At 40.6% G+C, this 24,595-nt stretch overlaps 1 protein-coding gene across 3 annotated transcripts in view; it reads right to left on the reverse strand.

The window, feature by feature from the left end:
* Positions 1-24,595, reverse strand: part of LOC132817475 (WAS/WASL-interacting protein family member 1-like) — a 132,589-nt gene that overhangs the window by 38,316 nt on the left and 69,678 nt on the right. The window lies entirely within an intron of this gene.

Below are 24,595 nucleotides of genomic sequence, written 5' to 3' on the forward strand. Positions count from 1 at the left end.
TCATCAGAACAATGCTTATCATTAATTGTTATTTCAAGTTAGACCTGCTTTGTTATGTTTGAATCCATAAAGCATTTAGCTAGTTACCATACCCACCCAACTTGCTGAAGTAAGAATGGCACAGACTAGAGTGAGAAAAATCAGGAAATGCAAATAGAGGTAAACTACTTTGTCTCATTTTAGCATACTTCTGGAATTCTCTTGGGAGCTGTTTGTAAAGGCAGCTAAGTGGTATGTCGTCAATATAGCATTAGTAGCAAAATAAGTCACACTCTCCTACAATTATACTACAGCTCTTGAAAATAAAGATGGCAGAAAACTCTTATCTACTTATTCAGAAACACATACACAGATATCCTTTTTCTTTAAAATCAGTTAATAATGTAAAACTATGAGCTACATCATTAAGTTAAAAAAAGTTTATAGAAACACAATATTTAACAAATCTAACTGACAAGACCAAATGCTATGTAGCCTTGAATGCATCATCTATTTCACCCATAATCTCAGAGTTCTACTGCCTGCAATTTTCCATGACACTTGCTAAACATCAACAAGTGATAAGTTTGAAACATGGTACATCTGCATCATGAGCTACAACTTAAATTTAGCTTGCATTTTGAATTAAAGCTTTTGCAGGAATATAATCAGATATAAATTGATATCAAGACAAAGAAGGAAGCTTTATGGCAGGTGACCAAATTATTGGACAAAGTGGTCAATTTTATGGAGCGTGTTCTGGGTGGAAACTGAAGCAGAGCGCTTTAGGGAGGGAATTCAAAATTTTAAAGCCAACACTGTTGAAAATGAAGTTGTCAAAGGTTAGCAAAGGAGCATTAGTCTGGATATACAGGTTACTAGTTCAATGACATTCCCATCACTGAACAATCAGTTCTTCCACGTTTGCACAAGAACTTCATATTACACTACAAAATATCAACATGAAGGTTGTAAACAATTTAAGAGTACTGGTGTCAGGTGTGTGTCTGAAATCTTTTACAATAATTTTCCAACATGTTTTAAAATATTATGAATTAATACATTACTTTGCTCTACTATCAAATGCTGCAGGTTATCAGCTTCCATTTTACTTTGAATTGTCATTACATCTTAACCATAAGAATTATAGGTAAATGATGAGATATTACCTGTACTTAAGACTGACTTACAAAGAGAAAAGATGTAAACAAGAATTCCCAGTCGATTTCAAAGCAAAAGGGCTTCAGAAAGGTTAATCAGGCAACAAATCTGGATACTGCTTTGCCAACAGTAAGACTCTGCTGGGACAATCGTGATGAGTAGGGAGGAAGGATAAATACGGACAGCAGGGAAGCACACATTAAAAATAATCAGTTCTGAGGAAGGATCAGCGGACCTGAAACGTTAACCTTCATTTCTCTTCACAGATGCTGCCAGACTCACTGAGCTTTTCTAGCAACATCTGTTTTTGTTTCAGAAAGGATGTACTTGTTCTGAGACATTTCACCAAACAGAAAAACAAAGTGGCTCTCAAGTAAAGCCATTGATGTGGTGTATATGGATTTCAATAAGGCATTTGATAAGGTTCCCCATGGTAGGCAACTGAACAAAATACAAAGGCATGGGATTGAGGGTGATTTAGCAGTTTGGATCAGAAATTGGCTAGCTGAAAGACGACAGAGGGCGGTTCCGTATTTATGTCAGAGTCCGGGTGTCCCTGGAGGAGGAGCACGCAGGGTCCACCAATACCCTCGAGATTTTCAGGGAAAGGTGGGTACCGCAGGGAGTGGAGTATATTATTTCCCCATCTAACTCTATTTTGATCTAATTCCTGCCCTCCCCTTCACTGTTTGATCAGGCAGCATTGCCCTTTGAGAAGGGCACTGCTTGTCACTGGCCACTCGGGTGTTTCCTTTCTTCCTGGTGGTGGAATATAAATAAAGATTTTTACACTTGTTGGTTTTCACTGTGTCCGACACCTGCACACACATGACATGGGTGCTGGGGAAAAATAAGCATTACCACTGTTAGGCAGTAGTGTTGAGATAAAGAAAAAAAAAGACAGACAGAGTGGTGGTTGACGGGAAATGCTCATCCCGGAGTTCGGTTGCTGGTGGTGTACCGCAAGGATCGGTGTTGGGTCCACTGATGTTTGTCATTTTTATCAATGACCTGGATGAAGGCTTAGAAGGATGGGTTAGTAAATTTGCAGATGACACTAAGGTTGGTATAGTTGTGGATAGTGCTGAAGGATGTTGTAGGTTACAGAGGGACATAGATAAGCTGCAGAGCTGGGCTGAGAGGAAGCAAATGGAGCTTAATGCAGAAAAATGTGAGGGGATTCATTTTGGAAGGAGTAACAGGAATGCAGAGTACTGGGCAAATGGTAGTGATTCTTGGCACTGTAAATGAGCAGAGAGATCTTGGTGTCCACGAACATAGATCCCTCAAAGTTGCCACTCAGGTTGATAGGGCTGTTAAGAAGGCATACGGTGTGTCACCTTTTATTAGTAGAGGGATTGAGTTTTGGAACCATGAGGTCATGCTGTAGCTGTACAAACCTCTGGTGCAGCTGCTCTTTGAGTATTGTGTGCAGTTCTGGTCACCACATTATAGGAAACTTTGGAAAGGGTTCAGATGAGATTTACTAGGATATTGCCTGGTATGGAGGGAAGGTCTTATGAGAAAAGGTTGAGGGACTTGAGGCTGTTTTTGTTAGAGAGAAGATGGTTGAGAGGTGATTTAATTGAGACATGCAAGATAATCAGAATGTTAGATTAGGTGGACAGTGACAGCCATTTTCCTTGGATGGTGATGGCTAGCACAAGGGGGCATAGTTTCAAATTGAAGGGTGATGGATATAGGGCAGATGTCAGAGGTAATTTCTTTACTTAGAGTAGTAGAGGCATGGAATTCACTACCTGCAACAGTTGTAGACTCGCCAACTTTAAGGGCATTTAAATGATCATTGGATAGGCATATGGACGAGAATGGAACAGTGTAAGTTAGATGGGCTTCAGATTGGTTTTACAGGTTGGCACAACATCGAGGACCAAAGGGCCTGTACTATGTAGTAATGTTCTATGTTCGAAAGGCAACAAATTTCAGAAATGATTTTGACAGTTTCCTAAGAACAATATCTTTTAGAAGAAACTGAATTTAATTATGAGCAACCAAATAGATTTGGCTAATAAACAACAGTTGGGCATATCCAGAAAATAATGGCAATCATAGCCTTTAGGAAGAGAAAGAAGAGTCATAAACCAAGATTTTTAGCAAGGGAAAAACTTAAGAAATGGGAAGAATTCTGTCTATGTGGAGATCAGCAAAGCGTTCAAAGTTCCGCATGATAGACTAGTTTGTAAGATTAAATCACATTGGATCCAGGGGGAGCTAGCCAATCAGATATAAAATTGGCTTTATGGTTGGAGACAGAGTGCTGGTTGTTTTTCAGACCAGAGGCCTGCTACCAGCAGTGTGCCACAAGGATCGGTGCTGGGTCAACTGTTTTTTTGTCATTTATATTAAATTATTTCGGTGTGAATACAGGATATATGGTTATGGTTAGTAAGTTTGTAGTTGATACCAAAATAGGTGGTGTAATGTCAGTGAATGTTATCTAAGAGTACAACCTGACCTTCATCCAATGGGTCAATGGGCCGAGGAGTGGCCGATGGAGTTTATTTCAGATAAATGTAAGGTTTTGCATTTTGGTAAGGCAAACTAGGGCAGGACTCATCCAGTTAATGGTAAGATCCCGGGCCCAACAAAGAGACCTAGGACTGCAAGTGTATAGATCCTTTAAAATTGAATCGCAGGCAGACAGGGTGGTGAAGGTGGCATTTGGCACGCTTGCCTTCATTGAGCTTAACATTGAGTATAGGAGCTGTTGCAATTGTACATTAGTAAAGTAGAGTAAAGTAGAGTAGCTTTTATCATTTCTACTATATACAACTGATACAGTAAAAATGAGACAGTGTTCCTGCAGGACCAAGGGTGCTACACAGACAGCATAAATGCACATGGCATCATACATGGCACATCGTACATGGCATCAAGTGCATAAGAAGTGCAAATTATGCAAGTTATGGTGTAATAGAGAAATTATAAATAATAGATATTTTTCTAACAGCAATTTGAAGATGTGCAAAGAATTTCAGATGGGAAAGAGCCCGTTCATACTGTGTTAAGGAGCCTGATGGCTTTGGGGAAGAAATTTTCACAGTCTGGCCACGAGAAACCGAATGCTTCGGTATCTACTGCCAGATAGCAGGAGGGAGAAGAGTTTAAGTGAGGGATGTGTGGGGTCTTCCACAATGCTCTTAGCCTTTCAGATGCAGTGTGATTTATAAATGTCTATAATGGAGGGAAGAGCGACCCCGATGATCTTGTCAGCTGTCCTTACTATCCGCTGTAGGGTCTTATGATCCGAGATGATGCAATTCCTGAACTAGGCAGTGATGCAGCTGCTCAGGGTACTCTCGATGAACCCACTGCAGAATGTGGTAAAGATGGGGCGTGGGACATTGGCTCTCCTCAGCCTCCTCAGAAAGTAGATAAGCTGCTGGGCTTTCTTGGCTATGAAGCTGGCGTTGAGGGTCCAAGTGAGATTCTCCGCCGGGTGTATGTCAAGAAATTTGGTGCTCTTCATGATCTCCATGAGGGAGCTGTTGATGTCCAGCACACATTGGTAACTCTATGCCCTCCCGAAGTCAACAACCATCTCTTTCATCTTTTCCACAGGTTACTGAGACAGGTTATTGGCTCTTCACAGTCTGTTAGCCGCTGCACCTCCTCTCTGTATGCTGACTTGTCGTTCATGCTGATGAGATCTACTACAGTTGTGTTATCAGCGAACTTGATGTGATTCAACCTGTGCATCACTACACAGTCATGCATCAGCAGCATAAACAGTAGTGGACTGAGCACACAATGCTGGGGGGGGGGGGGGGGGGGGGCCGTGCTCAGTGTGATGGTGTTGGAGATGCAGTTCCCAATCCAGTCTGATTGAGGTCTCCCAGTCAGGAGGCCCAGGATCCATCTACGTAGGGAGATATTTAGGCCAAGCAGCCTCTGCCTTCCAATCAGGTGCTGAGGAACGATTGTGTTAAATGCAGAACTGAAGTCAATGAACAGTAGGCTGACATAGGTGTCCTTCTTGTCCTGGTGGGTGAGGGCAGTGGAAATCCATCATTTGTTGAGTAGTTGGATTGATACGCAAACTGAGGGGAGGGGATAGCAGAGTCTTCATTTGCCACATCATGAGCCTCTTTAAGCACTTTATGATAGTGGGTGAAAGCGCAATAGGGCAGTAGTCTTTGAAACAGGATGCTGAAGACTTCTTTGGCACGGGGACGATGATAGCGGCTTTGAAGCATGTTGGAATTGTGGCGCAGCTCAGGGAGATGTTGAACATATCCATGAGAATATCTGCAAGTACATCTGCCAGGGTTGTTACTTGGTCCAGCAGCCTTACATGAGTTGACTCTGCATAGTGTTTTCCTCACGTCAGCCATGGTCAGACACAGCACATCCATATGCTGGGATGAGCATAACAGAGATGTGGCTGAGGAGCCGAGGTGGGGTCAGGGCTCTGCCCTGTAGGTGTTGGGGCTGTCTGTGTAAGACAGATTAAGCATGTTCTCCCTTCTCGTCGCAAAGTCCACATGCTGATGGAATTTAGGGAACACAGTCTTGAGATTTGCATGGTTGAAATCTCCAGCAACAATAAACAGACTGTTATGATGTGCATTCTGCAGTCCACTGATAGTCCCATACAGTTCACAGAGTGCTTCCTTAGCAATTGTATTGGGAAAAAATGTACACCCCAACTATAAGGCTAGTGGTGAATTCCCGTGGCAAATAAAATGGTATGCATCGTTTGGCCACTTTTGGATTACTCTGTATAATTCTGGTTGTTCTTCTGTAGGAATGACATTGTTAAACTTGAGATGGGGCAGAAAAAATTTATTGGGATGTGCCAAGACTGGAGGGTTTAAGTTATCGGAGAGGCTGAATAGGCTACGGCTTCTTTCCCTAGAGCAAAGACTGAGGGTGACCTTGTCGAGGTTTATAAAGTCATGAGGTGCATGGATAGAGTGAATAGCCCAGGTCTTTTTCCTAGTGTGTGGGAGTCCAAAACTAGAGTGCATAGGTTTAAGGTGAGAAGTGAAAGATTTAAGCAATGACCTGAGGGGCAACCTTTTCCACAGAGAGGATGGTGTGTGCATGGAAGGAGCTACCAAATGAAATGGTGGAGGCAGGTAGAATTACTACATTTAAAACACATCTGGATGGGCACATCAAGAGGAAGAGTTTAGAGGGATATGAACCAAATGCTGGCAAACAGGAATAGGTCCGATTAGGATGTCTGGTCAGTGGGAATGAGTTGGACCGCAGGGTCTATTTCTGTTCTTTATGACTTTATATTAAAACCATGATAATCTATTACAAACCCCTCAAACAGGTATTTGGGAAAAATTAAAAAGATGAAATACCCCTAATATGAATTGCTCAATTTGTGGGCGGCACGGTGGCACAGTGGTTAGCACTGCTGCCTCACAGCGCCTGTAGACCCGGGTTCAATTCCCGACTCAGGCGACTGACTGTGTGGAGTTTGCACGTTCTCCCCGTGTCTGCGTGGGTTTCCTCCGGGTGCTCCGGTTTCCTCCCACAGTCCAAAGATGTGCGGGTCAGGTGAATTGGCCAAGCTAAATTGCCCATAGTGTTAGGTAAGGGGTAAATGTAGGGGTAGGGGTGGGTTGCGCTTCGGCGGGTCGGTGTGGACTTGTTGGGCCGAAGGGCCTGTTTCCACACTGTAAGTCTAATCTAATCTAAACTTGTGAGTTAAGCAACTAAGGTCAATAAAGTAGCAGTATTTAAGTAAAGAGAAAGGCTTACAAAGATGTAATGAGAAAAAGACTGGGAAATATAATGTAATAAAGAGTTACAAAAAAGGAAGAACAACTCTTTGAAAGATTATCAAAACTGACAGAGTGTATTTAAAAAATTAACAGGACATACAAACAAGGACCAACAGGCCACTCGCCCTACCATTCAATAAAATCACAGCCGATTGGATATAACTGCAAATCAATATTCCCTCACACCCTGATAACCATTCACTCCCTTGCTTACTAAGAATCTATTTACCTCTGCTTCCGCCACTGTTACAAAAATAGGGTAAAGCAGGATCCCAAAGACTTAAAAACATCTAAAGAAAAAATTCACTTCAATTCTGTTTAAAGTGGGCAACTCCTAAAATATTTACAGTGGGCATACTTCCAGATTTTCCAAATGTGGAACTTCTTCTCCACATTTAACTGGTCAAGAACACTCAGCATTTTTACAGGTTTCAATCATCACCTCTTATTTTTCTAAACTGTAGCATGTTCAGCTTTTCTTTTAAGGACAACCCACCCATTCCAGATCTTAGTTTAGTAGTTCTTTCCTGAAATACACCAAATGCCTTTACGTCCTTCATTAACTGCAGTGACAAATATTTTGCACAGTACAACACATACAATCTCACCAGTGCCATGCATAACTGAAACATAATTTCTCTAAATTTTGCATTAACTTTCCCTCCAAATATATAATATTCTATTAGCTTTCCAAATTAATTATTGTATCTGTATTGTGATTTTACAGGTGGAAACGTTGATTTCTCTGAATCTTAGAACTCTACAATATCTCACCAGAAATGATATGCTCTTTTATTCTTCTTGTGGAAAATTTTACATTTCCCAAAAGATACGCTATTTGCTAGATCTTTGCTCATTCACTTAACCTATCTGTATCCCTTTATATGCTCCTTGTGTCCTCTCCACAACTCACTTTTGTAAATACTTGTTTGTCTTTAACAAATTTGGCAACCATGCATTTGTCCAAGTCATTTACATAAATTTTAACAGTAGAGGTCCCAGAATTTATCCGTCTGGTACACTACTCATTATATCTTGCCAACCTGAAAAAGATTTATTTATTCCAATTCTATGTTGGCCAGCCAATCTTCTATTCATGCTAATGCTACCCCCACACCATGTGCTTTCATTTAACACAACAATCTTTGTTGTAGCACTTAATCAAAAGCCTTCTTGAAATCTTTGTGCAGTATGCTGACTAGCTCTTCTTTAACCAGATCACATGCTACTTCCTTAAAGAGCTCCAATAGATTGGAAACATTATTTCCCTTTCTTAAAACCACATTGACTCTGCTGGATGACCTTGAACTTTTCAAAATGTCTTTGCTGTCACTTCTTTATTAAGCTTATAACATATGCCCTCTGATAGATGTTAAACTAATGGGCCTCTAATTTCCTGCTTTTGGTCTTTCTTCTTTTTTGAATAAAGGAGTTATGTTGCAATCTTCCAATCGAGTGGGACCTAGCCTAAGCCAAGGGAGTTTTTGAAAATTAAAAACCAGCGCATCAACTATCTCAATAACCACTTCTTTTAAGACCCCAAATTTAGTAGGACCCCCCAATAGTTATTCCGCAGCTCCGACTTACTCAGTACCATTACTCTGCTGATTATAATTTTCCTGAGATCTACCCCTTCCTTCCTGACTTATCACTGTTTCCAAGGTGGCATGCTTTCCTTTATTGGTCAAAGCATTGAATATAGGAGTTGGGAGATCATGTTGTGGCTGTACAGGACTTTAGTTAGGACACTTTTAGAATACAGTGTGCAATTCTGATCTCCTTCCTATTGTGAAACTTGAAAGGGTTCAGAAAAAAATTACAAGGATGTTGCCAGGATTGGAGGATTTGAGCTACAGGGAGAGGCTAAATAGGCTGGGGCTGTTTTCTCTGGGGTGTCGGAGGCTGAGAGGTTACCTAATAGAGGTGTATAAAATCATAAAGGGCATGGATAGGGTAAATAGGCAAGGTTTTTCCCCTGGAGTGGGGGAGTCCAGAACTGGAGGGCATAGGTTTAGGGTGAGAGGGGAAAGATATAAAAGAGACCTAAGGGGCAACTTTTTCACACAGAGGGTGGTGTGTGTATGGAATGAGCTGCCACAGGGAGTGGAGGAGGCTGGTACAATAACATTATTTACAAGGCATCTGGATGGGTATATGAAGAGGTAGGATTTAGAGGGATATGGGCCAAGTGCTGACTAATGGGACAAGATTAGATTAGGATACCTGGTTGGCATGGACAGATTGGATTGAAGGGTCTGTTTTCATGCTGTGCATCTCTATGACTCTATGTTGCTTGCATCCTGTATAGTGAAGTCTGATGCAATATACCATTCAATTCATCTGCCAGTTCCATATTTTCCATTGTATAATTTCCAGTCTTATATTATATTGGACCAACACTGACTTTTCTTCTTTGAATCCTTCCAGAATGTCTTACCATCTATTTCTATATTTCTGGCTAGCTTTCTCTTGTTCTTTAATTTTTCCTCTTTATTGCTTTCTTTCTAATTCTTTTGAGCTTTTTATGGTCAGTCCAATATTCTGACCTGATACCTGTCTTTGCATTATGATGTGCCTTCTCTTTTACTTTAACACAACATTTTACTCAACACTTATGCACAAATGGAGGGTCCACTCCTTGGGACTTTTCTTACTTGTTGGAATGCATCCATTCTGTATATTCTGAAACATTCCCTTAAATGTCTGCCACAGTATCTTTATTGAGGTCTTTTAACTTAATTTGCCAATTCACTTTAGCAGCTCTGCTTTTGGGCCCTCATTTATTTAGATTTTAAAGCAATGTAGTCTCTGACCCACTTCTGTCTTCCTCAAACTGAATATAAAATTAATTTAGAATATTATTGCTATTACTTTGGAGCATCTTCACTACAAATAGTGAGAAAATCCTAGAGACTCCGCAGACAGATAGCCTCTTTCTCTGTAATAGATCAGAGACCAAATTTCAATCGATTCCAATGAATCGATCACTTGCTGACTGCCTGTCTTGAGGTCCTCACCTCGCCTACTCTTCTCAGTGATGCTTGTTGCAGTGCTGTCATGTTTTATTTGCTCCTTTAGGTGCCATTATCTGCCTGTCTGGGGTCCTCCCACCCCCACCTCACCACCCCACCCTCTCCAGGGCAACTACTGATTGTCAACAAACGCCCAAACAGCAAGACCCACATTCTCTGAATTAAAAAAAATGTAGTGTGAGCACGAGTGCAAGTCTCTTCCTTTAAAACTAATTTTCAATGGGCATTTACAGAGAGAAAGTAATTTTTGTCCTTAATTTATGAGTTATTTCTAAATATTTATCTCTGCTTAGGAAAGTAAAGAAGTTCAATTGGCTCCCTTATGGTAGTGTACAATCATTAAGTACTGCTCACTGAGTTTAAACTAACCTGAACTAGTTTGGTTAGTACAGCTCATGTACGACTGCATAAATTGAAATGCAGTGCAAGAAATGGACAAACATTAACTGTTCTGACACTTTTACATTTTCATCAATGTGAAGTGATTTTTTTGGGGGGGCGGGGGGAGCAGGGCACATTTGACTAAATGACTAGTTTACATTGAGATTTGCAAAAATTGTTTGAGTTCTCACATTGTGAATTATTAAATCCATTTTTAAAAAGGCGAAATAACTTATATCATCCAATTCTTTACAAGACAAATTAACACCACCTTCATAACTGCTAATGGTTTATGCTGTGGTTTGCACACAACAAAAGGCAGTTGCATATTCACATCTCCAAACACAGAGATGTTATCTATGTATCTGTGCATCAAGTCTTATTGACAAGCTGCATAGCTGGACATGATTCAAAATAAAATTTCATCATACACACTTAAAATTATAATGTAAAATTTTGCTTTATTTATGAGAATGAATCGCAATTTTTATTTTCAATTTTGTTAATGTGTAAAGTAACTGTTCTTTTGAAGGCCTCTGCTTGTCTCTTAAAAATGGTCAACAGGAAAAACAATGCTGCTGAATTAACACAATCACTGTGTCATTTGTGGGGTATCAGTACTTACATCTAGCTCCTTGCTGTATTCTACACCTTACTTAAATGTACTAAAAGTATGGCAGAAAATAAAAACAAATCAGCAATTGCTCAAAAGAACTTTTCTATAGTCATCTTTCCACAAGTTTGTTTAAAAATAGGATTTGTACATTACTGTATTACAATATTTTAAAATAAAAGGCAAAAAATACTAATTGGTAAATAGGTTCTATGGTATTGCACAGCAGAGTGGCTCATGGTTAGCATTGCTGCCTCACAGCACCAGGCACCCAGGTTTGATTCCACCCTTGGGCAACCATCTATGTGGAGTTTGTGCAAACTCCCCATGCCTGTATCGGTTTCCTCTGGGTGTTGTAGTTTCCTGCCATCAGTTCAAAGATGTGCTGGCTAGGTGAAGTGGCCATTCTAAATTGCCTATAGGGTCCAGCATGTGTAGGTTAGGTGGATTAGTTGTGGGAAATGCAGAGTTACAGGGAATGGGTCTGGTCTCTGATACTCCTCAGAGGGCTGGTGTGGACCCAGTGGACTTCCATGCTATAGGGATTCTATGATTCTCCCTGACTCATTTTTTCTTATGGGTGAATAGGAAGTATGGTGGCTCAGTGGCTAGAATTCCTGTCTCTCAGTGCCAGGGACCCAGGTTCAATTCCAGCCTTGGGCACATTCGCCCAGTGTTTGTGTGGTTTTCCTCTGGGTGTTCTGGTTTCCTCCCATTGTCCAAACATGTGCAAGTTAGATGGATTAGGCAGGGGAGGTGCAGGTTGCAGGGATGGGTGGGGGAGTGAGGCTGAGTGGGGTGCTCCTCGGAGAGTTGGTGTGGACTTATTGGATTGAATGGTCTGTTTTCACACTGTAGGGATTCTATGGAATATACTTAACTAACTTAGCTTAAGTAAAGAACACTTGTACCTTTCAATATGACTTTTAGGAGGGCGATATTTTTGAGGGCAACAATCTGATATTATTGGATATTATTATCCAATAATAATTGGATGATTATTTAGATAGAAATAGCAGGGTATGGGGGACAAAGCAAAAGCACTAGATAATGATGCTTGATTGAAGAGCTTTTAGAGACATGATAGGCCAAATAGTCTCTTTCTGCACGACAAGACTGATTGTATCATAGCAATGTAAAATATACTTCTAAAAAAATTGTAATGCTCAAACATAATCAGCCTTTCAACTGATTAAAATGACAGTGAATGTAATAGCATGAAACTATTTCAGAAGTAAAAAGGATCACAGAACTCGGAGAAAAGTAGTATTAGTGTATTTAAAGATAACTAGTCTCAAATTCTCAACATAAATATGAAGCAGTGTCCAACAGCAAATGGTACATGACAGTACTAATATATATACTCTAATTAAGTAGCAGTCCTTAACAATAATCATTTAGTAGTCCAAAAGAATTAAGCAAGCTATAAATTAGAAAGGCCCTGTATTCAGAATTCTGTAAAATGTGCATTAAATGCAGAAATGCCGCTGACAAATATACTGTGCTTCTGCCATTGGCTTTATTTATAAACACAGAAAAAAATGACTCATGTTTTGTCGGCACTTAAAACATTTTATCTTGTATATAAATCCGATTTCATTAACCAGCTCTATTTTTGTCCCATAAAATGTGTGGAGTGAGCACATTTTATGAGAGACTATGATGCTTATTGTGGTACAACATTTTTTTTGGTCAGTATATCAAAAATTCAACAAGGGGGCAGTTTTGAACCCAATATTCAGAGATGTACCCAGGCAGCTGGAAGGTATCAGTGTAGGAGCACTTTGGAGATAGTGACCATAACTCAGATATACTTAGGATAGTTATGGGAAAGGATAAGGATCAGCCAGGAATAAAAGTTCTAAACTGGAGAAAGGCTAATCTGACGAAGGTAAGACATGATTTAGCACACATGGACCATAAGTAGCTACTTTCAGATACAACAGTGTCAGAGCATTGATGATCATTCAGAGAGAGTACCAGGCAAATACATTCCCATGAATACAAAAAGATGGCACCAAGACCAGAGAAGCCTGCTGTTATGGGATGTAAAGGTTAGGATTAAGAGGGGGAGAAAAAAAGAGAGGCTTATGTTAGATATTGAAGACGTGATATGGTAGAATCCTTAGAGAAGTATAAAAATATGCAGGGGGAGTCTTAAAAAGGAAATTACAAAAGCTAAGACAATGTATGAGAAAGAGAGACGGAGAAGAGAACAAGAAACAAGAGAAGGGAGGAAATGAGTGAGGTAGCTAGGACTGTTGATGAAGGTAATGCATTTGATAGCTAATCTACATGTAATTTGTAGAGCTGTTGATAAGTCTCCTCCAGTTAATGGTTGCATTCAGGGTTTGAACAGAAATGTCTCCAAGTTATCCCAAGTCCATGACTTTGCGAATTGCCATGCCTTTGTTGGCAAGGACACAAATCCACAGACTCTGGTAGAACCAAGAAAATGATGGGCTTTGTTCAATCCTCAGGCTGTACTTAGATGAGGCCCTTGACTGAGTTTGACAGTATCTGCTGACTGATTGCAGACCCATCACCCCATTAAGGATTGGTCACTTTAACTTTCAGACTTAGCCATTATGTTTGGAGTATGTGCAGTATATTTGTTGCATAATCTGATGGCACATGCTATAGGTATGACATTGACATTGCTTGGTGCTGTACGGTGATATGTCCAATCCCTTTATAGTTTACATGCTGTATCATGACGAGTTGCTTGCCTCTCCTTCCGTGTTAAAGAATAATGCAAAACATGGTGACCAACAGCCTGTAAATTAGCACAGAATAGCCTTTGCAGTGCAAATCAATGCAAGCTACTGTGATAATATTGTGGCTTTAAGAGAGTGTATCTTGATCTGTTTTCTTTTAAGACAGAGATTGAACAAATAGGTCAAAACTGTCTCCGGTAATGTAAACAGCTTGTGAGGCCTTGGGAGCTTATTTTTATAAAGGTTGGAACAATGGAAGCAGCCTGGATGGCTGTGGCCATCTCTCACTGATGTCGAGATTGTTTTTAGCTTTTACATTCAGCAGAATGAGAAGCTATTTTTCCCACTCTCTCGGCTACAGGTAGAAGCTGGGATTCTGTTCCTACTGCAGACATTGCATGTAAGAAAATCCGGTTTCTTAATTTGCCTTTTTGCCACAGTGTGTGTTTATGAGATGTTACTATGTTGGAACAGTTAATTAGTAGCAGTTACTGTATCTATTATACTGTTAAATTTTCTAATCAACTTAAGTTATTCTTTTGTTGTATTTCAACTATAGTGTTTGAATAAATTGTGTTTTGCTAAATGCCAAATGGTTTGACTAGTTGAATTGCATCTGGAACACATTTCCATTTAAAATAAGAAAGATTTAGGGTCCAGGCAACCTTCTTAAAATATTTTGAGGGGGTCTGGTCTGGTCCACAACACTACAGAGCCTGACAATCTCCAAATAAATAACACGTGAGTGAGCCCCAAGAAATGAACTAAGAGCCATGAGTTGCATTCACTTTGATGCAAGAAATGCACGCATGCAAAGTGACATGGCGGAAACATACAAGTTGTAAGTGTCTCTGAACTCTAATGATGTAGTCAGGATGTTGGTTTGACACTGGCACCTGGCAGAGATAAAGTGTGGAGAACAACATTCACGGAAAATGCAGGAATGTTGTGGTGAAGACAGAGTTAGATGAAGGCCCAGACAAGCAAGTGAACTGCCGTCACTGGGTAACCATTCTGACTTCTATGTTGGGAATTAGTGCCATTTGTTTCCTGGGGAAAGAGTGTAGAACTGGAAGCTACCAAAATGAGGCAGGGTGGGTTACTATGGAGATGCAAATCATTGAAATACATTACTTCCCACACGTGGAGAGATAGTACTTTTGAGGAAGTGGGGAGACTGCAGAAGGACTTGGACAGACTAGGAGAGTGGACACAAAAATGGTAGGTAGAATATAAATGTGGGAAAGCGTAAGGTTATGCACATTGGTTGAAAGAACAGAGGTGTAGACAATTTTTAAATGGATAAAGGCTTTGGAAATCTCAAGTACAAAGGGACTTGGAAGTCCTAGTGCACGATTCTCTTAAGGTTAACTTGCAGGTTAAGTCGGCAGTTAGGAAATCAAGTATAATGTGAGCATTCATTTGAGGACAGCTAGACTACAACAGCAGAGATATATTCCTGAGGCTGTATAAGACTCTGGTCAGACTATTTTGAGTTATAGAGATGTACAGTACAGAAACAGACACTTCGGTCTAACTCGTCTATGCCAACCAGATATCTTAACCTAATCTAGTCCCATTTGCCAGTACTTGGTCCATATTCCTCTAAGCTCTTCCTATTCATATACTCATCCAGATGCCCTTTAAAATGCTGTAATTGTACCAGCCTCCACCACTTCCTCTGGCAGCTCATTCCATACACACACCACCCTCTGCGTGAAAAAGTTGCCCCTCCGGTCTCTTTTACATCTTTCCCTTCTCACCTTAAACTGATGACCTCTTGTTCTGGACTTCCCCACCCAGGGAAAAGACCTTGTCTATCTATCCTATCCATGCCCCTCATGATTTTATAAACCTCTGCAAGGTCACCCCTCAGCCTCCGATGCTTCAGGGAAAACAGCCCCAGCCTATTAAGTCTCTCCCTATAGCTCAAGTCCTCCAATCCTGGCAACATCCTCGTAAATCTTTTCTGAATCCTTTCAAGTTTCACAATATCCTTCTGATAGGAAGGAGACCAGAATTGCATGCAATATTCCAATGTGCAATTAGAGCCACGACGTGGCCTCCCATCTCCAATAATCAATGTTCTGAGCAGTTTTGGGCTCTGTAACTCAGGAAGGATGTTCTAGCATTGGAGGGATTCAATGAGGAAGTTTAAAGGAAGGATCCCAGGTATAAGGGGCTTGTCATGTGAAGAGTAGTTGAGGACTCTGACTCTGTACTCAATGGAGTTCAGAAGGATGAGGAGCGATCTGAAAAAAACTTACAGCTTATGGAGAGGCCTGAGCAGAATAGATGTGGAGAAGATGATTCCACTAGTAAGACTGACTGTGACCTAAAGGTACATCCTCAGAGGGAAGGGATAATCGTTAAGATCTGTGAAACCCATTGCCACAAAAGACTGTGGAGACCAAGTCATTAAGTGTATTTAAGACAGAAATATACAGGTTTTTGTTTGGTAAGGAAAGCAAGGACTACAGGGAAAAAGGTGGAGAATGGAGCTGAGAAACACATCAGCTATGATTGAGTGACGAAGCAGTCCCAATGGTCCAATTCTGTTCCTATCACTTATGATAGTAGGGAATGTGATGGCCTGGTGATATTATCACTACGCTAATAATCCACAGCGGAGAAAGTCAGGACTGCAAATGCTCGAGATCAGAGTTGAAAAGTGTGACACTGGAAAAGCACAGCAGGTCAAGTAGCATCCAAGGAGCAGGAGAGTCAATGTTTTGGGCATATGCCCTTCATCAGGAATTCCTGATGAAGGGCTTCTGCCTGAAATGCCGACTCTCCTGTTCTTCAGATGTTGTCTGACCTGCTGTGCTTTTTCAGCAACTTTTCGACAACTAATCCATAGATCCAGGTAATGTTCTAAATGTTCAGGTTCAAATTCAACCATGACAAATAGTGGTATTTTAAAATCAATATTAAAAGAACAAATCTGGAGTTAAGAGTCTAATAGCTACCATTGTCAGAAAAAAAATGCAGTTAGTTCACTGATGTCCTTTAGAGAAGGTAACTGCCATTCGGTCTGGCCTACGTGTGACTACATTATTAGAGCCACAGTAATGGTGGTTGACTCTGGGCAATTAGAAGTGGGCAATAAATGATGGCGTAGTGAGACATCTACATTCCATTAATGAGTTAAAAAGAAACTTTGCGAATTTCTGAATTTGTTGATTAAACCTTATTCAATTTTGCTTAATTTTCCCAAACCCAATTCAATTTTAAGACCATAAGACATAGGAGTAGAAGTAAGGCCATTCAACCCATTGAGTCCACTCCGCCATTCAATCATGGCTGATGGGCATTTCAACTCCACTTACCCGCATTCTCCCCGTAGCCCTTAATTCCTTGCGACAACAAGAATCTATCGATCTCTACCTTGAAGACATTTAGCGTCCAGGCCTCCACTGCACTCTGCGGCAATGAATTCCACAGGCCACCACTCTCTGGCTGAAGAAATGTCTTCGCATTTCTGTTCTGAATTTACCCCCTCTAATTCTAAGGCTGTGTCCACGGGTCCTAGTCTCCTCACCTAACGGAAACAACTTCCTAGCGTCCACCCTTTCCATACCATGTATTATCTTGTACGTCTCTATTAAGTCTCCCCTTAATCTTCTAAACTCCAATGAATACAATCCCAGGATCCTCAGCTGTTCCTCATGTGTTAGACCAACCATTCCAGGGATCATCCGTGTGAGTCTCCGCTGGACACGTTCCAGTGCCAGTATGTCCTTCCTGAGGTGCGGGGACCAAAACTGGACACAGTACTCCAAATGGGGCCTAACCAAGCTTTATAAAGTCTCAGTAGCACAACGGTGCTTTTATATTCCAACTCTCTTGAGATAAGTGACAACATTGCATTCGCTTTCTTAATCACAGACTCAACTTACATGTTTACCTTTAGAGAATCCTCGACTAGCACTCCCAGATCCCTTTGTACTTTGGCTTTACGAATTTTCTCACCATTTAGAAAGTAGTCTATGCTTTTATTTTGCCAAAGTGCAAGACCTCGTATTTGCTCACGTTGAATTCCATCAGCCATTTCCTGGACCACTCTCCCAAACTGTCTAGATCCTTCTGTAGCCTCCCCACTTTCTCAGTACTACCTGCCTGTCCACCTAACTTCGTATCATCTGCAAACTTCGCTAGAATGCCCCCAGTCCCATCAACCAGATCATTAATATATAATGCGAACAGCTGTGGCCCCAACACTGAACCCTGCGGGACACCGCTCATCACAGGCTGCCATTCCGAAAAAGAACCTTTTATCCCAACTCTCTGCCTTCTGACAGACAGCCAATCCTCAATCCATCCCAGTAGCTCACCTCGAACACCATGGGCCCTCACCTTGCTCAGCAGCCTCCCGTGTGGCACCTTATCAAAGGCCTTTTGGAAGTCTATATAGACCACATCCACTGGGTTTCCCTGGTCTAACCTACTTGTCACTTCTTCAAAGAATTCCAACAGGTTTGTCAGGCATGACCTCCTCTTGCTTTACTTTTCCAATTTTCTTGCCATTGTCCACTCCTCTCAAGTCTGGGAACGTTTACTCAGTGTAATGTGTAAAAAATCACTGCCCAGATGATTAAGACTCAACTGTACCAGGCCCTGATGTCACCTTATTCCTAATTATCTCCCATCCCACTCCACGCACATTTAAAGTGTACCTACATTAAATTGCTCTCTCTGCCACTCCTTAAAGTAAGCTGGTTCTCTCTTTCTCCAACTGGCATTCCCTCATACTTAAAGTAAATATTCTCAGCCCACTTTACCAAAAGTACTATTGCCAGCTTCTATCATCTTTCCCTAACCTCAAAGTAACACTCTTAAGCATCAATGTTTTCCCTTTTGTTCTACTTTCCCTGATCCTAAGGGACCAGTCCTTATGGGGTGATTGGGACTGTAATCAGTCAGTCGGTACTGTCTTCCCTTTTACTCTACTTTCCCTGTTCCTAAAGCCACTGCTACACAAGTTTTGCTACATAGTTAATTTGGCACCTTCATGCTGTAGAATTCTTGTTCTTCTGAAAGTTCTAGCTTTCAATAGCTGAAATCACCTCCAGTAGAATGTAGTAGAATTATTTGAGAGGGGTCTGATAAATGTGGATTTGTGTGCACCTTAAGAAATGGTGCATCAAACGACAGACGCTGACAATCTTCCTCAAAACTGGAAGATGAGTATGTGCAATAGCAAGAAAAATGATAGTCAAATGTTTTACGACTTATACAAGTTACAGCAAGCCGTTTTGAACTGACAACACTTCATACACAAAACATTGACCAACACCCATGTTCACTAAAAGTGGACACCAGCAAAAGTATACGTACTGTGTGACTGTATACCATCTACAAGAGGAATTGTAGCAATTCCCCAAGCCTCCTTCAACAGCACCTTCCAAAGGTGTGACCTCTGTCACCTGGAAGGACGAAGACAGCAAATGTATGGCAATACCACTACTTCCAAATTCCCTCCAAGTCATTCAACTTTCCACATAACATTCTCACTGTTCCTTCCTAGTGGCAGAGTCAAAATCCTGGAACTTTCTTCCATGTTGTACATCTTTATGACTCAAATGGCCTGCGATAGTTCAAGTAGACAGCTAAATAACACCTTCTCAAGGGCATGGACAAAAAATGCTGACATTGCCAGTACAATTCTCATTCCATGTAAGAATAAAAAGCTTGAACAAGAATTAAAATGGGAAACTACAATGAGTCATGAAGCAATGAGGAAGATGCAGAAGTTATATTGAGAAAGTACAAGGCAACAGAAGATTTAAATTCCATTGTCGGCCTATGTGTCCAAATTTTGTTTTCTTTTGAATTTTCAGTAATGAGGATAATATCATTTCCGCAGCAGCCTGCATTTGTATGTATATTGTTCAAAAACATACCAAGGTGTTTCATTGGAATGTCAACATGAACAACTTAATGCTCAGTCACATAATTACAAATAAACGTAAACGTAGGTCATATGGTCCCTCAAGCTTGCTCTGCCATTCAATATCATGTCTGGTCCGATTGTGATCTCAGTTCTATTTTCTTGCCTGTTCTTCATAATCCTCAACTCTTCTGTGTAATTCAAGATTATACCTCTCTCACATTTGACTATATTCAGTGACTCCACCTCCACTGTCCTACGAAATATGGAACTCCAAAAGATTCACAACTTTCAGAGAAAAAAATCCTCATCAACTCACTTTTGAACGAGTGATCTCTTACTATGAACTTACGTCCCTGGTTCTATGTTTCTCCAAGAGGGGAAGAAGCCTCTAAGCAGCAAACCAGTCAAGCCCTCTCATAATATTCTAGGCTTCAATAAAATCTATCATTTTTCCAAAGTCTATTGTGTACAGGATTGACCTGCCCTTGCTTATTAGGAAGCCCCTTTATCCCACATGTCAAGCTAATGAATCTTCTCTGAACTGTCTTGGTCTACAAATTAAGCCAAAGCATATAATTTCAAAGAGTGGTGACAGTCGGTTAATTGAAGTACCATGAGGTTTTCTTAGGTTTCTAGTAACCTGTTCAGTGAAACAAAACAGCTATATTATGATAAATATAGTCACAGTTTGACCAATTATGACTCCTATCTATACAGCAACATGATTGTTATCTACCTCTAATTGAGCAAGGAAGTTTCAACAGTAGACTAGCTAATGACATACCCACTTATATCCATTACTTCAACATTAAACATAATTCTGAGTTATGTGACTCTCAAATGAACATTATGAATTTGCCATGTCTTGTGCCCAGTCAGCACGTGTTCCTCAGTGAATGTAATGCATAATATCCCTACAGACTACTTCCACCAATAATTTAGACGCTTCCTTTTGCTTGCCTCCACCTAAACTATAGTTTTGTCTTGCTAAACATAATAACTTCTCATAGTTCTGCTGATCTAATCCTTAATAAACGGAGCAACCCTCCACACGTTTCCTTCATTTCTTTAAAGCACATCCCTACATTTGAGTTACAGCAAGGATTCATAAGATTGGTCCTTGGAGGGTTATCCTATGAGGAGATGCTGAGAAAATTGGATCCCTTTTAGAAGAATGAGAGCTCAATGATTCTGTGTGAACTCATTGCAAAATACAAGATTCTGAAGAGTGGGTGCAGAGGTTTTCTTTCCCTGGCTGGGAAATTTAAAATGCAGGGACACATTCAAGGGACAATTAATTAGGACTGAATATATATGAGATGACACAGAAAGACTTTCAGTCTCTCTGAGAATCAAGGGCACACAGAGCAGTTAGAAATATGGAACTGAAGCTGGAGATCAGTTAATGTTCCCTTTGATCACTGGAGCAGACTCGATGGGATGCATTTTGTTCCTAATGCTTATTCAGTTTCCAATTTTGGCCACCTTGCAACTACATCACTGTAACGGTTTTCAGATCATAACTACTTATTTCTATTTATGCCATCAAGTCACCTATTTTTGACTGGGTGTACACAGCATTCATAACAAGAGCCTTTAATTTTGCCATTTTTACCTATTTTCTCTACACAACTTATTTGCTCTTGCATTTTGTTTATAGAAAGGGATCGAGCAAACAGTCTGGTTATCATTATCCATATTGCTACTTTGACCATTTCCTTCTTTTTTTTCTCTTTAACTTTCTAAATTTACCTGAACTTGGCAACCTATTCACTTTCAAAGTTTAAACACCAACTACAGCCAGTTTTTGAAGTTACCAGGACATTAGTTCCAGAATGATTCAAGTGAAGCCTGTCTCAATGGCACAACTCCTCTTTACCCAGTACTGGTACCAGTGCCCAAAGAATTGAAACCCATTACTTCCACATGAGACTTCAAGCCACATACAACTCCATGATGTTACCAACCCTATGACAATTTGATTATTCAGAGATTAACTTTGTCAGTAGGCTTTTACTCTGGCTGCTCCTACTCTTTCAGCACAATCACTTTTAGTCTTACCTATGTCACTAGTACTCAAGTTCAGCACCACCGTTCCTCCTTACTCTTCCCCAAGACCAGAGATATCCTTAACCTTGCACAAGTCTGATGGTACCTCATTGAGATTTGCTGTCAGCTGCAGAGAGCAGTACCTCTCGCCTATCACTATTACCTCACATTGACTACAGTCCATTTGGTCTTCCTTGGAAAATATTAGGACAGGTTATCAGATGTTTGGTCAACGGGATCAATTCAAATAGCATCTTAACGGAAGACAGGGATAAGGGAGGTATATCCAGAAATTAGGACTGAGGTATCTTGGTTTCTAGTATAAAGGTAAAATTGCTAGATGGCTGCTTTCTCATTAGAAAGAGATGATTTAACCTGAGGGTCATCACACTTCAGGTGAGGGAAGAGGTTGAGAGGCGAAACCTATAAGATACCCTTATCTGGTATGGGACCTGAACACATGCTGTTGGTGTCACTCTGTTTCATGAATCAGCTGTCCAGTCAACTGAGGTAATGGACCCTACCCCCCACCACCCACCACCCCACAATCTCTAATGATAGTGCAATGAATAAGCTGCAGTGCAGAAATGGCAGAGTGCATAATTTTTGAAGTGCTATATTGTTGGAGGACAACACAGAAAACCTGGAAGATTGGGAGCGCTATTCAGGCAAGAGACAGAGTGAGAACCAATGTAACCCAGTTTGCTGAACTGAACTTAGTATCTGTTAGAATACCAGTAAAGTTTCAGATGATCTCAAAGTTACTGAGGTTGCAAAGTCTGAGGCCAGCCAGGAGTGTGTGTTGGAATAGTCCATCTTGAGGTAGTAAAGCCACAGATGAGGATTTCAGCAACACTTTAACCTGATATACAGGTAGAGACAAGAAATGTTACAGATGTATCCTATTCACTAAGTTTCCATGTCCAATTTCTCTTAAAAATCATAGAATGCCACAGAATCAGGTCATAAAAGTCATGAGGGACATGGATAGGTTAAATAAGGTCTTTTCCCTAGGGTGGGGGAGTCCACCAGGTTTAGGGTCAGAGGGGAAGAATTTAAAAGGGACCTAAGGAGCAACTTTTTCATGCAAAGAGTGGTGCATGTATGAAACAAGCTGCCAGAGGAAATGGAGGAGGCTGACAACATTTAAAAGACATCTGGATGGGTATATGAACAAGAAGGGCTGGGAGGGATATGGGCCAAGTGCTGGCAAATTGGACTAGATTAGGTTAGGATACCTGGTCAGCATGGACGAGTTAGACCAAAGGGTCTGTTTCCATGCTGTACATCTCTATGATTGTGTGACTATATCTTCAACCACTCTACACTAGCATTTTGTCCTCATGCTACCTAGTCCAATTTGATTGTCTTGATTTCCATATTTTCTTTTTCAGAAAACTATCCATATTCCTTTTGTAGTTATATCTTCTTTAGAGGAACAGTTTCAAAGCCCTTTTTCTAATTCAAAAAAGACTATTTTAGAGAATTATAATATTACATTATTTTTCATATACTTAATGAAGGTGAGAAGCTTTTTACGTTAGGATCTACTCCTTTTCAATTCACGCTGGTCTTAACACCTCCAGTCTTCAATTTCCAATTGTTCCACTATTTCAAGGTCTGAAGTCAGGCACCTCCACATCATGACTCCGTTATTTCAGTCAAATAAAATGGTTACACAAGGGAACCCTGGCAGTCCAGGTCAGTCTCATCTTAACTTTCTAAAAACTGTGAATACAACATTTTCTGGCTTCCAATCCCGTATAATCTCTGCACTGCTTCATAATTATTTCATGACTTTAACTAGTGCTCCACACATTTCCATCCCAGACATACTAATTATGCCTGGAGCAGATTATGTAAGTTTGCAAATGACACCAAAATAGGAAGTATCAAGGATAGTGAGGAAGATTATCAACAGAACCTTGATCGGCTGGGAAAGTGTGCCCAGAAATGGTAAATGGAAGTTAATATAGATAAGTGTGAGGTCTTGCATTTTGGAAAGTCAAATCAAGGTAGAAGTTTCATGGTGAATGGTAGGGCCTTAAGGAATGTGGTGGAACAGAGGGATCTTGGAGTTCAGGTGCACGTTTCTCTGAAAGTGGAGTCAAGGCAGATAGGACAGTGAAGGCAGCTTTTGGCACAGTGGTCTTCATCAGTCAGGGCACTGAGTATAGAATTTGGGAAATTATGTTGCAGTTGTACAGGACATTGGTGAGGCCACACTTTTAGTATTGTGTTCAGTTTTGCTATAGGAAGGATTTTATTAAACTGGAAAGAGTGCAGAAGAAATTTACAAGGATGTTGCCAGGACTCGATGGTCTGAGGTACAGAGAAAGGTGAGACAAGTTAAAGAAGCTATGCTTCTTCAGAGCATAGGAGGCAGAAGGGAGATCTTATAGAAGTGTCTAAGATCATGAGAGACATGGATAGGGTGAATACACTCAATGTTTTTCCTAGGGTTGGGGAATCAAGAACTAGAGGGCATCAGTTTAAGGTTAGAGGGGAAAGAATAAAAAGCAACCTGAGAGGTAACATTTTTACACAGAGAGTGTTATGCATATGGAATGAGCTGCCAGCAGAAGTGGTTGATGCAGGGATGTTAACAACACTTAAAGGCATTTGGACAAAAATATGGATGGGCAAAGTTTAGAAAGATATGGGCCAAGTGCGGGGAAATGGGGTCGGTGTGGATGGACATTTTGGTCAGTGTGCACCAGCTTGGGCCAAAGGACCTGTCTTTGTGCTGCAGGACTCTAGGACTATGTTACTACTTCAAGCTTTTAACTTCTCAAGCAATGTACTTCACGGAGTGATCATGTATCCGTTGCTCTTGTCCTTCTGAACAGTAATGGTTGAGGATTTGGAAGGTGTAACTGGGCTTCTGTTGGCTTCAGACAATAGAATGGCTCAGTTTCTGAACAAATGATTACACTTCAATAACTAGTCCTCATAATTGTTACTACTTCTCTGGTACTTCTTTCACATTCTTGTGTTTAAAGAATGAT

The sequence above is a fragment of the Hemiscyllium ocellatum genome, chromosome 7, assembly GCF_020745735.1.
Source record: "Hemiscyllium ocellatum isolate sHemOce1 chromosome 7, sHemOce1.pat.X.cur, whole genome shotgun sequence".
Taxonomy (NCBI): Eukaryota; Metazoa; Chordata; class Chondrichthyes; order Orectolobiformes; family Hemiscylliidae; genus Hemiscyllium; species Hemiscyllium ocellatum.